Source organism: Amborella trichopoda, chromosome 13 (assembly GCF_054954075.1).
Source record: "Amborella trichopoda isolate Santa Cruz 75 chromosome 13, AtrichopodaSantaCruz75HAP2 v2.0, whole genome shotgun sequence".
Taxonomy (NCBI): Eukaryota; Viridiplantae; Streptophyta; class Magnoliopsida; order Amborellales; family Amborellaceae; genus Amborella; species Amborella trichopoda.
In genome coordinates this window covers 33869624-33877452 of record NC_142348.1, presented here as the reverse complement: position 1 = coordinate 33877452, position 7829 = coordinate 33869624, and the positions used below count along the sequence as shown (strand labels likewise).

At 34.3% G+C, this 7829-nt stretch overlaps 1 long non-coding RNA gene across 1 annotated transcript; it reads left to right on the top strand.

The window, feature by feature from the left end:
• The first annotated feature begins 363 nt into the window (after nucleotides 1–363).
• On the top strand, nucleotides 364–7196 carry LOC148779174 (uncharacterized). The gene is made up of 2 exons (XR_016047619.1): nucleotides 364–737; nucleotides 3739–7196. It is a non-coding gene; the product is annotated as an uncharacterized LOC148779174 (long non-coding RNA).
• Nucleotides 7197–7829: the final 633 nt, after the last annotated feature.

The window sequence follows — 7829 nt, the reverse complement described above, 5'->3', positions numbered from 1 at the left end:
TAGATTAGATGGGCACAAGTTGGATGAGGCTAAGATTATCAAGGTCCACCTGTTTTAGAGAAAGCAGCTGTTGAATTTTCTCTCTTGGAAGACCATGTGTCCTAATTGGATCTTAATCAAAATAGAAAGGCCATCTTTTTGGAGGAGAATGTAGGGATGGTTAGCACATTGGGAGGAGAACGTGATGGCAGTTTCTATGCATGATTTAGGACACGAAACTTTCATGATTTTGAATGAGGTTACTGAAAACGAAAGCTTACCTATTGAAAATGGAAGTTTTAACTATTTCGTGGAGGTTGAGAATGCAACGGTTAACAAAGAAAATTCAATGTCATCACAGGAAACGTTGCCACATTATGTAGTTGAAGTGGGCGATGGATTTGCAACGGAAGTGTTGGCTATTGTTACGACCAAAGAACCAGCTAAGAGGAAAATGTCGGGGATGAGCTTGCGTCCAATCCAACCTAGCGATGGGGGACTATGGGAGCTTCATTGTTACTTGTCCATGATATTCTTCCGAGGATTCTTGGGGACGACAGCAGCAGTGGACACATCATGCGTAGTAGCTATGGTTGATCCTACGGCCTAAGTTCCTTTGAAGGTTGATAAGAATATTGGATATAGAGTTAAAGGTAGTTTGCAGCAGCACTCACAACACAAAGCAAAACTGAGAGTAAAATGAATGACGAGGTCAAAATCAAGTGTTGTACAAAAGGAACGGGGTACTTGCCACCCAGGTATGCCTAATTCTTCTTAATTTCTCCTATATTTATCATTGATTGAAATGTTAGAGGTAGAAATACAACAGGAAGAATATCAAACATTAGAAGCATTATTCTTAAACATGATGTTGGCTTATGTTTTCTGCTGGAAACAAGGGTGAAATTGCAATTGTCTGGTAGGTGGTCTAGAAAGATTGGGTTTTATAACTCTTTTGTGATTAATGAGTTGTATGGGAAAATCAGAATTATGATGACATTGAATCCTAGTATATATGTTGTGAATGTTCTCTCTAACCGATTAATTACTACTAAGGTTCATAGACCAAGTACAGGGACTTCTTTTATTATCAGAGGGGTGTATGGGTGGAATTCATTGTTAAAAAGAGCCATCTTATGGGATCATATTCGGTACTTAAAAATCACTTATACAGGGCCTTGGCTGATTTTGGCTGACTTTAAGTCCATTCTGGATGGGTCTGAGAAGAGAACTTAGTGCAGAAGCTCGGAATTTTGCAAGTGTTAGCTGATTGTGGTCTTGTAGATTTAGGTTCTTCTCGTGATTGGTGTACTTGGTTGAATAGCAGTGTGGAATCTTTGTGTATATAAGTGCGGCTTGATCAAGCGTTAACCAATTCAGATTGGATGCTAACTATGCCTAATGCTAAAGTGGAGTTGTAGTCGAAAGGAACTTCAAATCACTCTCCCCTGCTGGTTACACCTTCGTTTTTCCCTCCTTCCAATTCTAAATCATTCTATTATTTTTTAATGCGGCATGATTTGGAGATTTGTACCCGATGGTGATCATTTCGGGTCCTACTCACATGGGTGTGAGAGGGTCTCATAGGATCATTACTCTTGTTTTGTAGCCTATATTCTTCCCACATCTCTTCGACGTAGCACAACTATCATAGTCCATCTTCCACGCCATTTTACACGTTGTTTTCTCTTGGAATATCTATTTACAATGGAATACCTATTTACAACTTGTAATACAATGGTTGCATTGACTAATATTATTAGGATATTAGGCATTATTTCATTACATGATTAATATTAGGATATTAGTTAATCAGGATTAAAAAAAAATAGTACTAGCTCATAGGATAATAAATAAAGTAAAAAATATTACTAATACTAGTTTATTGAACAGTAAAAAAAATACACTACTTCAAGAGATATTTTAAGAGAGGAAAATATCTCTAGCTCATTCCACTTTAGAATTTGTTTACAAGTTTCTTTATCAATTATATCACATTGCAAGTATAAATTTATGTATTAATTTTATTAAAAAATGGGAGCAAATTTCTGTTTCTAAATTCTATATTTCTGTTCAGACTAATTATTATTATTTATTTGTGAGGGTCATACCCTTAAATTTTATGAATCATGCTTATTACAATATTATAATTAATAATTATACTAATTACAATGATAACCAAATCTTATATTTTATTTATTAATTTATTTACATTGTAAATTATACAATGTATTATTTTTTGTTACAGTTGTAAATTAGATTTTTAAAATAGACGATATTATAAGACAAAATTCATATTTATTCTTATTTGTACAGCAAAATGATTATAAAATATAAACCAATAATTATAATTTTAATGTATAATATTGTAGTTAGTTAGGTTGTAATAAGTTTGGATTAGTAAAGAGAATTACTAAATGTTTGATGCGATACTAAATTCACTTTATATGAAAATTTATTTTCTTTAATCTTATAATATGAAAGTGTTTTCTAATATTTTAAAATTATTTTGATACAATATTATATTATTATATCATAATTAATAATGGGAAAGATTTCTATACTTCCCCTACAACATAGAAGATCTATGCTTCCCTTGCCATCCAGCCGTCCAATTTTCATCAAGAAAGCCACTCACTGTTTGATCTTAGATCTGACGTCTCAAAGTATTTTATTTTTAGTTTTTTTTTTATAAAAATTGTATGATTATGAAATTCCGTACGTGTCATCTTCTCATTGGGGCTCACCTATAAAACTATTAAAAATAATTTTTCGATAAAATATAATAAGCAAAATACCCCTTAAATTTTCAGGGGTATTTTGGTCATTTTATTTTATAGGAAATATGTTTTTAATATTTTTTGCTAGTGTGAGTTTAATAGAGGATTGGACGTCCAAAATTTGGTGCCAAAATAGTTTATAAAAATAAAACTAAAAATAAAATAGTGTAGAGACGTGACATTATGATTGGGGCAATTTTAGCCCTCCATTCCGAATGGACGGTTGGATAAGGGGAAGTATATAAGTTTTGTTCTGTAGGGGAAGCATAGAAAGCTTGCCCATTAATAATTATACATATATTCAAACGAGAAAACAACATTTTACTATTCACCTATTTTTACAAAGTAATGAAAGTACATAATACACCACTCCTAATTTCTTTTAGAAACTAAAAAAACACATTTTTTAGAGACTTATAGTGATTTTTTGAAAAAATTTTGGGACAAAATTTGCCGATTCGGCTGATTCTCCGATCCGATTTACCAATTCCTTGATTCGACATGGGTATAGGTGTGACCGATTCCAGTCACCAATCCGTTTTTTTTAACCTTGCTTAAAGGTAGATTGATCGCTGATAATGTTGTCATGGTTAATGAGTTAGTTTCCTTATGCCATAGAGCTTCAGATAGACCGAAAACGTGCCTTCAACTAGACCTATGGAGCACATATGACAGGGTGCCCTAGAGGTTCATTCTTCAGAGACTTAGCATTAAGGCTTCCAGTTATCTCTATTTCTTGTGTACAATTGTGCATGACTATTCCTTCTTTCTCTATTATGCATGATGGTTCTCCTGTAGGTTATTTTAGAGGCAAGCGTGATCTTCGACATGGTCCTTGTATGAGTACTGTCAACATACTTGTTTCTTTTTGTGATGGATTATCTTAGTAGGATGCTTGATGAACTATTTCATAACAAGTCCTTGCCTCTTACCTTTCTTTCGGATAGCACTTATGGAGTCGATCATCTTCTCTATACAGATGATGCTCTTATCTTCTCTTGCACCATAGCTCAAGGAGCCTCCTCTATGAGGCATATTTTTTGATGATTTCTACAAGGTAACTGGTCAGAGAGTAAATTATTATAAAAATAACGATATATTCTGTGGTGTTCTTGACCATGTCAAAACTTAGATACTGAGCATGTTACAATTTGGTGTAGGCGATTTACATGTTATATATCTGGAGTTACTTTTATTTTATGGCTCTTTGAAGCATTCGCATTGTCAAAATTTAATTGAAAAGTTCTTCAGCAAGATTAGCTTGTGGCAAGCATTATCCCTCTTATTTGCAACAATTACAGTTCATCAAGTCTATTTTGAGTGCTTTGGTTATTTACTAGATGCTATCCTTTATCTTGCTAAGGCATCCTTCTAATATCATTCAGAAGTTGCAATGTAATATCCTTTTGATATTAAGGGACTACACTTGGTTAATTGGAACATGCTATACTTGAAACAAGAGGAGTTGGGACTAGGACTTCAACATGTTATGGATTTCAATCTAACTGATATGATGAAACTGGCATGGAGAATCATTTCTAACCCATATTTTCTCCTGGTAAAATTCTTCGAACATAAATAATTTGCAATACTACAGTTTAGCAGCCCAACTTTAGAATCTGCTTGCATGCATAGTGGTATCACCAATAGGCTGCAATCAAATATTATATGGGTGGTTGGTAATGGGAGGGAGATTGACTTCTGGAATGACCCATTGTTATCAGAATAGTCATTGCTAGAGATCTATTGCACAAACACTATCTTGGCTACTGGTTCCTCGATCATGGTCAAGGTGTCTGATTTCCAGGACAGTGTACCTCTGAAATGGAATCTTCCTTCATCCTTCTCTCTCTCTTTCTCTCTCTCTCTCTCTCTCTCTCTCTCTCAAGAGGTTCTTTTTCATGTTTAGCCTATTCATCCACTTGAGGATCATCTTGTTTGGATTCTTGTGGTGAATGATCTTTTCCTGGTTAGGAGAGCTAGGAAATATATTAGAAGGGAAGAACCTATGGAATCTTTTTTTAGAGTTTTATGGTCTACGCCATCTATCCTTAGGGCGAAGTGGGTTACCGGGTTAACTTTACATTCGAGGTTACCCATTTTGTCTCTACTTCAATCGATGTGCCTTGCTTTAGCCTTGATTCAGCCTCCATTTGTCGCTTATATTTTCAAGAGGAGGATTTCTCAGACCACATTATTGTGTAATGCATGTTTTTGAAACTTATCTGAAGATCCATTCTGAGTAGATTTGGGAAGTGCTTCCTCTTGGAGCAATCCACTGTGACCCTGATAAAGATATTGGTTAAATTTAGATTTCGATCTACATGTATGCAATTTGTTTGGAATTGTGTGCTTTTCATTACTATTTGGTGCCTTTGGATGGAATAGAATTCTTCAGTCCATGGTGGGGGGAATACGCCTAGAGAGCAACTCCTAAGATGTATTTTATCATTGGGTTAGATCGTTGGCAAAAGCTAATAATTGAGCATTCCATTCATCTGAATCTAATAGAGCTCCCAACCTTGATATACATTGGAGTCTGGTTACTTCTTATGTTCACATTCATGTGACGTGGCTGCTTCCTCATTTAGGCTTTTTTAAGCTTAATGTAGATGGGGCTTTCAGGCATATTTCGGGCAACGCTGAATGTGGGGGCATTAATAGAAATTATGCAGGTGGATTTATTGTGGCAATTGTAGCCTTGTTGGGTATTATTTCGAATAATGTAGCTGAATTCCACGCACTTGAGAAATGAATTTTCATGGCAAGGGAATTAAGTTGTGTCTCGTCATTGAAAGCGACTCCGAGCTTCTTGTTGATTCTATGAGTCGTCGCTCTAGACCCCCTTGGAGGTTACTTGTAATTTTGGGTATTTTGGGTAATTGTTTATCTATGCGTGCATCGTTTGCTGATCATGAATGGATGATTCAATACACTCATAGGGACGCCAATATGGTTGCCGACTCTCTAGCAAAGCAATAGTTTCTATGAAGAGAAAATTACATATATATCCCTTATACTTTACGTTATTACAGTTACATTCTGTTATTACTCATCTGTCTGTTTTTTATCTTTCATAACGCCTTTTTTTAAAAAAGACACTTTTGCCCTTTTTCAGATGTTCAACATTCGAATTTATGAAAATTTCGGATGTTCAACATCTGAAAATAGCCAGCTAGAACTATTACTTAGAAATTTCGGATGTTGAACATCTGAAATTCTGAGAATGGGATGTTGAACATCCGAAAGTTTGAGAATTTCGGATGTTGAACATCTGAAATTTTACGCGCCAAGACTTCCTGTGCACGGGCGGAAACTTATATATGTTTATTTTTATAAAGTTGGGAAAAACCGATCATTAAAAAACATACCCCCTTTTACTGTCCCTTAATACAGTAACCCACAAAGTTAAAGAGATTGACTCACTATTTGGACGTGATTGGTACCGTTCTTACTCTTTCTTTATACGGTTGATTAATTAAAGTTTATTTATCTGATATTATTTAGAATATTTAATTTTGTTAATAACATTTGTTGTGTATTAAGATTAATAAATAGGAATTTGTTTAATATTGATGAAGTTGTTTTTTTATATAATTGTTTGTTGTTTGTATCATGTTGATACATTGTATTCTTTGTTTTGGCAAAATAATTGTTAAACTTGTTTGTTAGTAATAAAATTTGTTGTTTATTTTACGTTTATGTGAGTATTACTCACACACTATTTCAATCTATTATGTAATACTCAGATTTTATGAACCCTAAAGTAGTTAGAAATATCCTAATTTTTGGTAATTTTTTTGTAACACTAATTTTGCTACTCATTTAATACATGAGTATTGACGATCGCTACTGACAATTTTAGTAGTACACTATTTCAATGTATTATGGAATACTCAGATTTTATGAACCCTAAAGTAATGAGAAATAAACCAATTTTTGGTAATTTTTTTGTATTGATTTTTTATAACAGTAACTTTGCTATTTATTTAATACAATATTATTGACGATGGCTACTGAGGGAGTGCAACTGGTATTCTGATATGTGGGGTCATTTGAGACGAATGCAGATGACAGACATGTTATTTATAAAGGATGAAAATTGAAGGTCACGAAGTATAATGGGAATAGTTCCTTGGAGGAACTAAAAAGTCATTTGTCAAATTTAACCAAGTGTGATCCAAACAAATTAGCTATTATGTACCACAACACAAGTCTATCTAGTGGACATGATTTGATTAATGTTAGTGATGATATAGATGTATCTTTTATATTGGGAGGAGAATCTTCAAGAATTGTAGTATATATTACCAAGGCACAAGAAGAATTTGTTTCTAAGGGCCCATCTTCAAGGAATAGGTATATCTACAATTTATTTTTCATCTGTAAGTTGTTTTATTTTAATCTTATATGTGTAGAAATTGTTGCTTCATCTTACACTCTATCTTTTGTCAATAGTTGGCATAACACTTTACTTGAGCAACATCAAAACATTGGAGTGATGCCCAACCTTGAGCTCGTATCAGAGCGTGATATGGAGGACATTGAACCACTAGAGAGTCCATGTAAAAGAGTCGGTAACGAGGTTTAATTGAATGTTGGGCAATTTTTTAAAAATGTTAATGAATGTCGACATCATCTAGTTGATTTTGCAATCCACAACAATTTTGTTTTGAAGTTTGACAAAAGTGAACTAAGACGGGTGTGGCCAAGTTGCAAGGCACATGGATGCACATGGCAAGTGCGGTGCTTACGAGTTGGCAGCACCACATGCTTTAAAGTGAAGTCTATAGTTAAGGAGCACACATGTAGTGGTCCAATGGAGAGGGTCCATCAGCTACTAGCTCGTAGTGATTGGGTAGCAAAAAAGATTAAAGGCCGCCTTCTTGACCAACAAAAAATTAAAACCAAAAGGCATTGTAAATGATGTTCAACGTGATCACGAGGTTAGGCTTTCCTACATGCAAGCTTGGTAGGGAAAAGAGGTTGCTAAAGAGATAATAGATGGATCACATGAATAACAATATCATGACCTCCCTCTATATATTGAGAAGATCAGAATAACCAACC